General features: G+C 39.3%; 1 protein-coding gene across 4 annotated transcripts in view; it reads right to left on the reverse strand.

The window, feature by feature from the left end:
- LOC311587768 (uncharacterized protein C3orf20 homolog) overlaps window positions 1-14,886 on the reverse strand; it is a 72,074-nt gene that overhangs the window by 25,557 nt on the left and 31,631 nt on the right. The window lies entirely within an intron of this gene.

The following is a 14,886-nucleotide window of genomic DNA, read 5'->3' on the forward strand; positions in this document are numbered from 1 at the left end:
ATTATTTTCTATGTTGAAAAAGATGGACGACACAGTGACACAATGCATCTGGATTCCATTTGAGTTTGTTTCTCTTGATATACAAATAATTTTTTCAATGACGATTTCAGTTTTGTGTATCTTCTTTGGGAAAGATCAGGATAAGGAAGACTTGGAGAAAGAAGAGACTGAGAAATTAGATGCTGAATAAAAAGCCATAGAACAGAGGTTGGAAGAAGCATTTAATCAAAATAGGAAACCTTCAGGTCCAATCTGGAACATAAGTGAGTGGTTCCAGATGAGGAAAATACAAAGGCTTGAAGAAATTGCAAAATGGCATCCCATTGAGATATTGGATATAAAGTGTTCAACTATAGGCCAACATGGTCAAATTAGATGGTATATGTGTACCTTCATATGGATGAAGGTCTATATGCTAAAATAGAGATGGAGTTCCTGTTTGGGGTTGCCTTGGAACAAGGTTATACAATGGCTATGTGCTCCATTTTGCCGAGTTTAGAAAACTGAAATATATGCACCATGTCATAGGTTCATAATCAGAATTCTAATCGGATTTTGCCTTAACTTCTGGATAGCATGATTCTAAGGTTAAACATTTCTTAGAGATGGTGACTGTCTTGGAGACGCCTTTGCAAACTGTGGCTGATGGTGCTTTAGCTTGTATAGCCATTGGAATACAACATTTTTTTTAGTCATTATGACATAAAACCTGCCACATATAAATTATAATCCTACAGGTCAATTATGAAAAAAATCTAACAATAATTTTTAAAAGATGTTTATAAAACAAAAGGGGAATATAACACTCCCCAAATAGACTAAATAATGATTTATTGATTTAAATGAGACAAGTAGCACATCTTCTAATAAACACTGGATTTCAGAAGGGACTGTTGAATTAGATCACCATATAAAGGACCTAGTTCCAAAATGGAAGACAGGAAATGTGTTGCTATGGGGGGAATATGTTTTGGTCTCAACAGAAAACAACAACAAAAAAATATGTATTCCATCTAAACTGATGGAAATCAGATTTGACAGAGGGAGACCTCCTGAAGATCTTGGCTGCAGACAAAGAAAAGAAATCAAGAACACCAAACAAGACTTTCTGGCCTGGCCCATCTGGGACACAGAGAGCAAACAAGCAAAGGTGAGTTGGGCATGGACCACAGCCCACATTAACTGCCATCCCGAGAAGGACTGTGGGACACCCAAGCAGCTTTGGGCTTGGAGATCTCTCAGCCTGCTCCTCTCCTGCCTGGCTCAGCTGGGGCACAGACAGCAAACCTAGCAGATCTGAGCATAGCCCAGGCTCCAACACCCATTGTCCACCATCCTAAAGAGGCCTTTGGAGAGCCCTAGCAAATGGCCTCTGGCTTGGAGCTCTCTTCATCTGCTTCTGATTTGCCTGACTCACATGGGACATAGATGGTAACCCCATAGGAGGACCATCCAGACCTGCTAACACCAGATGGTTAGAAACCAGCACAAGACAACATACAACAGAACTCAGAGCCATATGGCACAACCAGAAACCAGTAGTCCTACCACAGCAAGCCCTGGAAATACTAACACCCATGAAACACAAGATGATTATTTTAAATTTGAGGTGGTGAAAATGATAGAAGGAAAATAAATCTCTCAGAGAAATTCAGGAAAATACATTCAAACAGATGAAGGAATTGATTAAGTCCTATAAAGAATTATAGTGGAAAAAAAGAACTATAGGAACTTACAATTAAATGGGAGAAAGAAATGAATTAAACTATTCAAGACCTAAAAAGAAAATTAGAAGCAACAACAAAAACACAATCTGAGGCAATCCTAGAGTTGGAAAAACCTAGGGAAGAGAACAGGAACTACAGACATAAGCAATACCAATAGAATATAAAAGATAGAAAAGAGAATCTCAAGCATAGACGATACAGTTGAAGTTACCGATACATTAGTCAAAGAAAATGTTAAAACTAAAAAGTTCCTGACACAAAACATCCAAGAAAACTGGGACACTATAAAAAAGACCAAATCTAAGAATAATAGGAATAGAAGAAGGAGAAGACTCCAAGCTCCACAACCTAGAAAACATCTTCAACAAAATCATAAAAGAAAACTTCCCAAACCTAAAGAAAGAAATGTCCATAAACATTAAAGAAGCCTACAGAACTCCAAATAGCCACATAATAATCAAAACATTAAATTGCAGAACAAAGAAAGAATATTAAAAGCTGCAAGATAAAAAATGCCAACTCACATATAAAGGCAAGCCTGTCAGAATTACACCTAAATTCTCAACATAGACTATGAAATTGAGAAGGGCCTGGACAGATATCATGCAGACATTAAGTGACTACTGATGCCAACCTAGCTACTATACCCAGCAAAACTTTCAATCAACATAGATGGAAAACAAGATATTCTATGACAAAAGCAATTTTAAGTAGTACCTATCCACAAATACAGCCCTATAGAAGCTACTAGAACGAAAACTCCAACCCAAGGAGGCTGGCTACACCTAGGAAAACACACCCCTACATAACCCTACATCCACAAAACCAAAAGAAAGGAAACACACACACACACTCTCTACCACCATGACCATAAAAACAAAAACAAAAACAAAAAACAGGAACTAACAACTACTGGTCATTAATATTTCTCAACATCAATGGCATCACTCCCAAATAAAAAGACACAGGCTAACAGAATTGATGTGAGAGGACCCGCCATTCTGCTGCACACAAAAAACACATCTCAGCAATGAAGATACACGCTATTGCAGAGTAAAGGGCTGGAAAAAAGTATTCCAAGCAAAAGGACCCAAGAAGCCAGTTTAGTATCTAATTAAATAGATTTCAGCCAAAACTAAGCAAAAGAGATGAGGAAGGAAACTACATACTCATCGAAGTAAAAATGCACCAAGATGATATCTCAATCTTGAACATCTATGCCCCAAATGCAGGGGCACCCACATTCATTAAAGAAACATTACTGAAGCTTAAGTCACACATGAAACCCCAACTCTAACCAATAGACAGATCATTGAGACAGAAACTAAATGGAGAAATAATGAAACTATCAAATGTCATGAATCAAATGGACCTAAGAGACATCTATAAAACATTTCACCCAAACACAAAAGAATACACCTTCTTCTTAGTACCTCATGGAACCTTCTCCAAAATTAACCATATATTTGGTCACAAAGCAAATCTCAACAGATACAGGAAAATTGAAATAACCCCTTGTATCTATCTTATCAGACCACCATGGATTAAAGCTGGAACTCAAGAACAACAGAAAGCCTATAAACTCATGGAAACTGAACAACCTTTTACTCAATGGCCTCAGGATCAGGGATGGAATTTTTAAAAAGAAGAAATTAAAGGCTTCCTAGAATTCAATGAAAATGAAGGCACAACATAACCAAACTTACAGGACACAATGAAAGCAGTGCTGAGAGGAAAGCTCATAATACTAAGACCTTCATAAAAAAATTAGAGAGTTCTCATGCTAGCAACTTAACAGCGCACTTGGAAGCTCCAGAACAAAAAGAAGCAGAGGCATCCAAGAGGAATAGATGGCTGGAAATAACCATACTCAGGGCTGAAATCAATAAATTAGAAACAAAGAGAACAATTCAAAGAATCAATAAAGCCAATTGCTAGTTCTTTGAGAAAATCAACTAGACAAACTCTTAGCCAAACTAACTAAAAGGCAGAGGGAAAATACTCAAATCAACAAAATCAGAAATGAAAAGGGTAGACATAACAACAGACACCGAGGAAATCCAAAAAATCATTAGGTCTTACTTTAAAAAGCCTATATGCCACAAAATTTGAAAATCTAAACGAAATGAAATTTTTTCTTGATACCTATCAATTACCAAAATTGTATCAAGATAGGTAAACAAATTAAATAATCTTATATCTCCTAAGGAAATAGAAGTAGTCATCAAAAGTCTCCTAATCTCCCCCCGCCCAAAAAAAAAAAGCCAAAAACAAACAAAACAAAAACAAAATGCTAATATTCCACAAAATAGAAACAAAAGGAACATTACCAAACTCATTCTTTGAGACCACAGTCACCTTGATACCTGAACCACAAAAACAAAAAACAACAACAAGAAAACCAAAGAAAGAAAATTTCAGACTAATTTCCCTTGTGAACATTGATGCAAAAATACTCAATAAAATACTCACAAACCAAATCCAAGAACACATCAAAAATATCATTCACCATGACCAAGTAGGCTTCATCCCAGACATGCAGGGGCGGTTCAATATAAGAAAATTCATTAATGTAATCCACCATATAAACAAACTGAAAGAAAAAATCTACATGATCATCTCCTTAGAGGCTGAAAAAGAATTTGACAAAATCCAACACCCATTCATGTTAAAAAGTCTTGGAGAAATCAGGGATACAAGGCATGTACCTAAACATAGTAAATGCAATGTACAGCAAGCCCATAGCCAACATCAAACTAAATGGAGAAAACGTTAAATCAATTCCACTGAAATCAGGGACACGGCAAGGCTGTTTACTCTCTCCATATCTCTTCAATATAGTACTTGAAGTCCTAGCTATAGCAATAAGACAACCAAAGGAGATCAAAGGGATACAAATTGGAAAGAAAGATGTCAATGTATCACTGTTTGCACATGACATGATAGTATACATAAATAACCCCAAAAATTCATCCAAGGAACTCCAACAGCTGATTAACACCTTCACCAAAGTGGCTGGATACAAAATCAACTCAAAAAAGTCAGTAGCCCTCCTTTATACAAAAGAGAAACAGGCTGAGAAAGAAAGTAGGGAAACAACACCCTTCACAACAGCCACAAAAACCATAAAGTATCTTGGTGTAACTCTAACCAAGCAAGTAAAAGATTTGTATGAAAAAACTTCAAGTCTCTAAAGAGAAAAATTGAAAAATATATCAGAACATGAAAAAACTCCCATGCTCATGGATTGGTAGGATTAACATAGTAAAGATGGCCCTCTTACCAAAAGCAATCCACAGATTCAATGCAATTCCCATCAAAATGCCAACACAGTTCTTTACAGACCTTCAAAGAACAGTTCTCAACTTCATATGGAAAAACAAAAAGCTCAAAGATCTAGAACAATCCTATATAATAAATGATCTTCTGTGAGTATCCCCAGGGCTGAAGACAAGAACCATACAATGGAAAAAAAAAAGATATCATCTTCAACAAATGGTGCGAGTCTAACTGGAAGTCTACATGTAGAGAAATGCAAATAGACCCTTATTTATCACCCTCACAAAACTAAAGTCCAAGTGGATTAAAGTTCTCAACATAAAACCAGACACAACAAATCTGTTAGAAGAAAAAATTGGAAAGAGCCTTGAGCTCATTGGCACAGGAGACAACTTCCTGAGCAGAACTCCAACAGCTCAGGCTCTAAGATCAGCAATTAATAAATTGGATTTCATGAAACTGAAAAGCTTCTGTAAGGCAAAGGACACTGTCAACAGAACAAAATGATAGCCTATAGACTGGGAAAAGATCTTCATCAACCCAACATCTGACAGATGCTAATATCCAATATATATAAAGAACTCAAGAAATTAAACACCACCAAGTGAAATAATCAAATCAAAAAAATGGAGTACAGAACTAGATAATTCTCAACAGAAGAATCTTGAAGGACCAAGAAACACTTACAGAAATGTTCAACATCCCTAGTTATCAGGTAAATGCAAATCAAAACAATTCTGAGATTCCATCTTACACCCATCAGAATGGCTAAGACCAAAAACTCAAGTGACAGCACGTGTCGGTGAGGATGTGGAGAACACTCCTCCATTGCTGGTGGGAGTACAAACTTGTACAACCACTTTGGGAATCAATCTGGTGCTTTCTCAGAAAAATGAGAATAGTTCTATCTCAAGACCCAGTTATACCACTCCTGGGCATATGCCTGAAAGATGATCTACCATACAACAAAGATATTTGCTCAACTATGTTCATAGCAGCTTTATTTGTAATAGCTAGAGATGTCCCTCAACTGAAGAATGGATAAAGAAACTCGGTACATTTATACAACAGAATACTGCCCAGCTATTAAACACAAGGAAATATTGAAATTTGCAAGCAAATGGATGAAACTAGAAATTATCATCCTGAGTGAAGTATCCCGGACCCAGAAAGACACACATGGTATATACTCACTTATAATTGGATATTAGCCACATAGTACAGGATAATCACACTACAGTCCACAGACCTAAAGAAGGTAAATAACAAGGAGGATACTAGGGAGAATGCTTAATTCTCATTCAGAATGACAAATATAATAGACACCAAAAGCAGTTGAAGAGAAGGAACAGAACAGGAGTCTACCATAGAGATCCCCTGAAACACTCCACCCTGCAGGGGATCGAAGCAGATGCTAAGAGTCACAGCCAAACTTCGGGGTGGAGCTCAGGGAGTCTTAAGGAAAAGTTGGAAGGTAGAAGGACCTGGACGGGACAGGAGCTCCACAAGGAGACCAACAGAGCCAACAAATCCAGGTGGAGGATGGGGTAGCTGCAGAGACTGATGCATCAACCAAGGACTATGCACAGTGAGGACCCAGACCCTCTTCTCAGAGGTAGTTGATAGGCAGCACAGTCTCCTTGTGGGTGCCATAATATGGGGAGTAGGGACTACTTCTGACATGGACTCTGGTGCCCACTTGTGGATCACTTCTCCCTGGTGCGGAGGCCTTGGCAGGCCACAGAGGAAGAGGATACAGGCAGTCCAGATGAGACTTGATAGGCTGAGGTCAGATGCTAGGGGAGGAGTGTTCCCCCTTTCTGAGGACTAGGAGAGGGGGAGAGGGATGAGGAAGGGAGAGTGGGCCTGAGAAGTGATGAGGGACTGGGCTACAATTGAGATATAAAGTGAACAAATTAAAAAACAAATCATTAAAAAAGAAAACCAAACAGAACAGGTAACATAATTTGCTGATCCCTCCACATGAGAACAGCTTTGAGACTGACTGAGACATTAAAATGTCTCCAGCCAGGACTTCAGCTATTCACAGCCAATAAATCTTTGGCTACAAAGTCCTCATGACTTATCATGCCATTCATTTAAATAGCACAAATAAAATTTATTTTAAAGTTTGGTTATATAGTTCAAAGTAACTTATATAGAAAACCTGCCTGAATAGAGAGCAAAGAATCATCTTTAACTAATCTGTGGTCAGTGTATAGCCCATACATATATTAATAAAAATGCATAATACCTTTGAAAGTTAATATTTTTGCAGAGCAAGAGTAACACACACACACACACACACACACACACACACACACACACACACACACACACACAAAGACAAGTAACTCAGGTGATCCTACCTCATAGATGGCCTCAATAACTGTTTGCTCAAAAGTCTATATCTAGGACAGCTAGCTAGATTAATTGTCCAGCATCACAGAATGCTCTTGTCAGGACTTCAGTTAAGATCTGAACTTTCTCAGCATTCAGAGACTGGACAACAAAAGTTATATCTAGCTTTCTTAAAAATGGACAATATCCCATTTTTTTGCTCCCCCCCCCAAAAAAACTATATCCCAAATCAACAGGAAGCAATTTAACAAAACTATGACCCATTTTCAAGAAGGGGTGGGTGTTTGGGGTCATTCTATGGATGGTAGATGTTTGGTATTGTTTTAAAGTGACTGGCTATAGGAATGATAAGCAAAAAAGGTAGATTGTTGAATCTACTTTGAGACAAAAGAACATTAATAGGCCAGAAATCTTACATTGGATAAATCTTTGCATCTTAATACAGATTTAAGATTATATTTGGTTACAACATGCTAAAGTATTATACCTATGTAATTCTTTAAAATGTAATGTTAAGTTCTAGTCATTTTAAAAACTGCTATTATGAACTGTTTAGGATAAGTGAAAAACGTATGTTAGCAGTCAGATAAACTCTTGGTCATATTACATACTAGTTTAGTTAATTACAAAAATTTGTTTCCTAGATTGAAGAAATAAGAACTAAAAACAATTCAGATAAGATAGATGGTCTTCAAAATACCTCAGAGATTTGCAGAATATAGCAATTATTATTGTTGTTGTTATTATTATTATCTTGTTTATTCGAGACAGGGTTTCTCTGTATAGCCTTGGCTGACCTGGACTCACTTTGTAGACTAGTCTAGCCTCAAATTCACAGTGCTCCACCTGCCTCTGCCTCCCCTAGTGCGGGGATTAAAGGCATGCACCACCACACGCAGCTAAAAGATTTTATTACCTTAAGGCTTTTTTGACAATGAGACAGGTCTGCTCCTGGCAGCATCCCCATTCAACTTCAAAGAGCATCAAAGACTTCATAGGTCGTAAGTTTTGGTGTCAATTACAGACAAAATACTGTCCCAACTGGACAAACTGGACACAGGAGAGTTGACTGCTGAGCTTTGCAAGGACAAAGTAGGCAAGTCCTTCCTGATTCCTACTTCACAGAAAAGCCTGTTAAATATTCTGAGCAGAAGATGATGCTTCAACACTAAGGAGAAATTCCAGGGGACTATCCAGGCAGCCAAAAATCTCTGTCATTTCTATACTTTTGGAAGCTGCTTGTCTGCACTTCTGACATATTTAGGTAATATTTATTCCTTCTTAAATCTCGGATGGGGTTGAAGACTAGATAAGTATAGTCTCACAACTAAACTTAAATTGTTTAGGATGATAGAAATTGATAAGATAATAGAACACTTTATCCAAAGGTACCAAATATACAAATGTAAACCTTACCTAATATTTTTCATAATTGTTATTGTTACATATAGTTCGTTATTTGTTATTGTAAGAGAAAGGGCCTTTTATTAGACCAAAAGGGGGAGATGTAAGCATAATATTATTGTGAAATTCAAATGCTGATTTCTGGATTTTTCATATCTGGTTGTACTCCTTGTTCTAAGAATCTCCTGTCTCAATGTAGTGTAAAAACTGATTCCCAATTGTTCCTTGACATGCCAATAAATCAACTTATAAACAATTGCTGAGCAGGGGGAAGAATAGGGCTGGACTTCCTGCCAGCCAGAGGAGAAGGAGTTAGAGGAGAAAGTAGTGGATTCAGCCACTAGAAAGGTCCAGAAAACATCAGGAGAGAGGAGCTGGAGCAGGAAAGCTCCAAAGTGCAAGTATTGCTGGAAGGAAGCCAAATTAGTTTAGAGGGTTAAGAATAGAGTAACAGCTGCTCAGTTATTGTATTGTTAATCTTGTTATTAAACAAATATAAAAGAATTTCAATTATTTGTGTGATTACCGGATTAAGAGAGAAACTGAGAAACAAAAAGTTTTATAAAAATAACATTAAATGGGGAAGGGTGATGGGGAAGAAGGATTCGAGACAGGGTTTCTCTGGGTAGCCCTAGATGTTTTGGAACTTACTCTGTAGACCAGGTTGGCCTCAAACTCACAGAGATCTGCCTGGCCTCCTGAGTCACTGGGATTAAAGGTGTGTGCTACCACCACTAGAGTAAATGATGTTTTTAATGGCAGCAGTGTCTTTATAATCTATAAATGTCCCTGCCCCCCTTGAGAGGATAGTGTCAGAGTATGTAGAGCAGGGCAGCTTGTTTAATTCTGGACAGTTTGCCAATTCTGAACATTATTTATGCAAGGCCACAGAGCATGCAGCCCTCCAGCACTGTGTTCCTCCCAGTCTTCAGTGTTTTCACCTACAACTTCTCTTTATCTACAGATGCCACCAGACTGTTCTGCATCAGGAGAGCTCTCTACTCTGCTCCTCCTAATTCCGCTTGTCCAAATGTTGGCCCAGTAGCCAGGGCCTCATCTTCTCATGACTGAGTCTCTGTCTCACATGCTCTGTCATCTGGATCTGGCACATCAGTACCCCAAAGACAATAAGCTATGATGTGCCAAGTCCCTGGACATCTTCAAACTTGCTGATCATTCTCACTTAAGAGAAGCTACCAACTCCTGGACCTCTAGAGAAACAGAAAAGAATGTCATCAGAAACCCAAGCTTTGTGAGGGGCTTGGTTCTAATCTAGTTTTACCTCTTACCAATTGGGCAATTATGAGGAAATCAGTTACTTTCTCTGAGCCAGGATACAATAATAAAGCCACCCCTTGAGAGTGCTGAGCATCCTTCATGGGCTAAAACATGCACAAGGCTTAGTGTGGTACAATCTTTACTTACGTATTGTCCTACTCCCTGGGGATTGACCCCTCCTATAGCCTGCAATATTTATGTTCTGCAAACTCAGTCAATTCTCTTCTTCTTTCTTCTTTCTTTTTCTTCTTCTTCTTCTTCTTCTTCTTCTTCTTCTTCCTCCTCCTCCTCCTCCTCCTCCTCCTTCTCCTCATCTTTCTCCTCCTCTTCCTCCTCTTCCTTCTTCTTCTTCAGAGATCATCTGCTACCTGTCATGTCCGTTCTTTCCAATTTCTTGTCCCAGGTCAGGAACAAGGTCATAGGTCCTAGAGAGTTATTACTGCTATTTGTATGCTAACTAAAAAAAAATAAATACATAACTTTAAAATATTCATATCTATCCCTAATCCGAGAGTCTTGCAATATCTTCATTCTCACCTATCTCTTCAGCTTACCCCATTCACCTGTTGAAATAGCTCCTGTTTAAAAAAACCACTGCCAACACCTTAGTCACGGTAGGTCTGGCTAGTAGCCTCACTGATCATTCCACTCATCCATCTTCTGGTCTTTGCATTGCTAACAAAATTATATTTTGTTATTTTTAATTATGTGTGTTGGAGGATTATGTGTATGAGAGTGCAGGTACCCATGGGGGCAAAGCCTTCAGGTCACCTAGAGTAGGAGTTGCAGGTCATTGTGAGACACCCAGTGTGGGTCCTAGAAACCAAAATCAAGTCCTCTGCAAGAGCCGAACACAGTCTTAAGCACTGAGTCAGCTTTCTAGCTATAGTCTCTATTCTTGTTAACCTTTCCACATGGGGGCTGAACTGAGCATTCCTGCTCTCAGCTTAAAAACTAAGCAGCTGGTTCTACTTCTAGTAGAGTTGAGCTAGCTCCAAACAGGTTGACCCTCCCACAGGTCACTACAAGCTGAAAAAGAAAACAAGAACAAAACCAAAAAAAAAAAAAAAAAAAAGCTACTCAGTGGCTCAGAAAAGGGAGTAAAGCCAGGCAGCTTTTGAAGAGCAAAAACTTAGGAAGGAATGCACATGAGAGGAACTTCTGTCTCAAAGCCCCAGCTTAGAGGCCACAGACATGGCTAAAACTACCACTTTCTGGTGAAAGAATCCAAATAATAGGATCTGGGAAACAGTCACAATAATGTACGCAAAGAGTCTGGAAGGGGCTGGATCTGAGGATAGCCTAGAATTCTATGTACAAACTTGTCCATGTCTCTGGCCAGTCCCTGAACTCTGTATGGGAAAACAGTCTCTCAAGACAGCTCACAGGTAGAGAAATTAACAGCATAGTGATTTGAGTTTCTTTCTACTGCTAATAGGGAAAGGTTTATCGCTTCAGCCTGATCAAGTGCTTTGCCTTTTAGAACAAAAATATCCAGTACCATTCTCAGAAAGACATCAAGATTCAGAGAGCCCACAGCATACCAGTGGCAGTCCTTAGCCCAAAGCTCTATGGTAGAGGAGCAACTGGTAAATCATGAGCCATTCTCAAGGCAGCAGATGGTTGACTGAAGCTGACCGTGTTTGGCACAACCAGGACACAGAAATCTTCACACATTAGACTCTGAGACAGCTGATGTAACTATAGCGAATGATGCAAGGGGAAATAAGCTTGTCATGAATTGTTAAAAGGGAAGTTCTCAGCCAAAGGATAGAAAATACATAAAACTAAAGAGAATTCTAGAATACCGAAATTTAAACTTTTCACAAGATTAGCATAAAAGCAAAAAGAAGATAACAAGGAAGTCAGGGAACTTGGAGATGAATCAAGAGAAATTACACAACTCTGAAAAGGAAAGAAGAAAAATAAGAACTACTAAAAAAAAAAAAAGTAAGAGCCTGAAAGACCCATGGGACAGTCAGGAGTTAAAGGCCTTTCCTACTTTTCCAAAGGACCAAGTTGAGGTTCAGTTCCCAGCATCCATATCAAGTGTTTCACAACTGCCTGTTGGGGAATTCAATCCCCTTTTCTGGCCTTTACAAATACACACAAACACACACATACACACACACACATATGAATAATAAATCTTCTTTAAAAGTATAAAATACATATAATAGGGTGTGAAACAAGGGGAACACGCCTCCATCGCTGGTGGGAGTACAAACTTGTACAGCCACTTTGTTAATCAGTCTGAAGGTTTCTCAGAAAAATTAGAATAGATCTATCTCAAGACCCAGCTACACCACTCCTGGGCATATGCCCAAAAGAATCTCCACCACACCACAAGGACACTTGCTCAACTATGTTCATAGCTGTTTATTCATAATAGCCAGAATCTCAAAACAACCTAGGTGTCCCTCAACCTAAGAATGGATTTTTTTTAAAGTGGTACATTCTACTCAGCCATTAAAAACAAGGATATCATAAAATTTGCAGGCAAATGGATGGAACTGGAAAGCATCATCCTGAATGAGGTAACCCACACCCAGAAAGACACACATGGCATATGCTCACTTATGAGTGAATATTAGCCATAAAGAACATAATAACCAGGCTACAATCCACAGATCTAAAGATGCCAAGTAACAAGGAGGGTCCAAGGGATGATGCTTGACTCTCACTCAGAAGGGGAAATAAAATAGATATCTGTAATAGATGGAGGGAGGGAACTGAGTGGGAAAGGGAAAGGGAAGGGAACAGAGGTGGGGCTCAGGAGTGGGGAGGGAGGGAGGCTGGGAGAATTGAAGTTGATGGGACATATCTCTGGGATGGGGAAGGCTTCTGGGAGTCTATGGGGGTGATCCTAGCTGAGAGCTCTACCAGCGGGGGATACAGAGCCTGAAGAAGCCATCTCTTATACCCAGGCAGAACTTCCAGTGAAGTTAGGGGAACACTAACTGACCCACAAAATCTTCGTCCCAAAATCTGTCCTGCCTACAAGTAGTACAGGGATAATGATGGGGCAGAGCTCGAGGGAATGGCCAACCAATGCCTGGCCCAACCTGAGACCCACCCTATGAGAGACAGCCAACCCCTGACACTATTAATGATACTCTGCTATGCTTGCAGAAAGGAGCCTAGCATAACTGTCTTCTGAGAGGCTTCATCCAGCAGCTGATAGAAACAGATGCAGAGGCCCACAGCCAAACATTAGGCGGAGCTTGGGGAGTCTTGTGGAAGAATTGGAGGGGTGGGTTGAGGGAGCCGAAGGGATCAAGAAGACCTACATAGTAAACCAACCTGTGCTCATGAGGGCTCACAGAAAATGAAACACCGGCTAAAGAGCATGCATGGCTGGACCTAGGCCCCCTACAGATGCAGCAGATGAGCAGTTTGTTCTTCATGTGGGACCACTAACAATTAGAGAAGGGACTGTCCTGGCTCTATTGCCTACCTGTGGATCACTTTCACATAGCAGGGCTGCATTGTCTGGTCTCTGTGGGAGAGGATTCTCTTAGTTCTGTTGCAACTTGATGTACCAGGGTGAGCTGGTACCCAGTGGGGCCTCCCCTTCTCTGAGGATGAGGGGATAAGGGATGGAGGATGTGGGGGTGGGACTGGGAGGGTAAGGGGGCCTAAGGTCAGGCTGTAAAGTGATTAAATAAAATAAAAATACATATAATTGGAGCCTCCAAAGAAAAGGAGAAAGCCTGGAACATATTTGTATTTTTGTTTTGTTTATCCTTCTAGAAATGATATGAGATTTTTCTAAATTTGATTAAATGAATTTACATACATAATTTAAAAGGCCCAAAAATGAATGGAACATGAAGATAACTGTACTTAAATCACCAACTTAAGTGTCCTCGTTTGCTTTCTATTGCAGTAGTAAAGACTTCCTTGACCAAAGCAAGTTGGAGAGGAAAGGGTCTGACTTACATGTCCTAATCACAGCCATTACTGAAAGAAGCCAACACAGGAACTCAAGCATGGAGGCAGAGGCTCAAGTAGAGACCATGGTTTGCTCTTCATCACCTGTTCAGTTTTATTTCCTTTCTTTTAAAATTATATTTATTTTCATTTTATGTGTGTAAGTGTTTTTCTCAGCATGTATGTCTGTGCACTGTGTGTGTGCATTGTTCATGGAAGCCAGAAAGAAGGACCTCCTGGAATTGGGGTTACATGGGATATTAACGGCCATATGAGTTCTAAGACTCAAACTCAGATGTTCTGGGAGAGTAGCCTACATTCTTAACCACTGAGCCATTTCTCCAGCCCCTTGCTTTCTAATACAACCCAGGATTAATCAGTGCCAGGGGTGGCACTAATTACAGTGTGCTGTGTCCTCCTACATCAATCATTAGTAAAGAAAACACCCCCACAGACTTGCCTAGATGTGGCTAGGCTTGTGCCAAAGTGACAGAAACTAATCCCAAGGAAAACAAGAGAAAACCTTTAAAAAAAAAAACTAGCAATTAGGAAAGCAAACAGATCTGAGTAACTACAGATTCTGACTCTCATCCTAAACTAGAAGAAAGGCACAATGGGATTTAAAAAAAAAATGTTCAAAGGAAAAAAGAAAGCCAATCCAGAATCTCATATCCCATTTTAAAAAATACCCCTTAACAATGACATTTTCACATGAAAACAGCAAACTTGTTGCCAGAAGGTCTGTGTTTACAGAAAACCAAAGAAATTCTTTAAATAGAAGAGAAATAATACTGCAGGGTAGCTTAGATCTGGAGGTCAGAATGAAGGGTGTTATAAATACCAGGATTTGACTTAAAACTGGTTAAAAACAGCATAGAAACTACCCAGAACCTGATACCTGGTG

The sequence above is a fragment of the Acomys minous genome (genome assembly GCF_964271855.1).
Source record: "Acomys minous genome assembly, chromosome: 17".
NCBI classification, from domain to species: Eukaryota; Metazoa; Chordata; class Mammalia; order Rodentia; family Muridae; genus Acomys; species Acomys minous.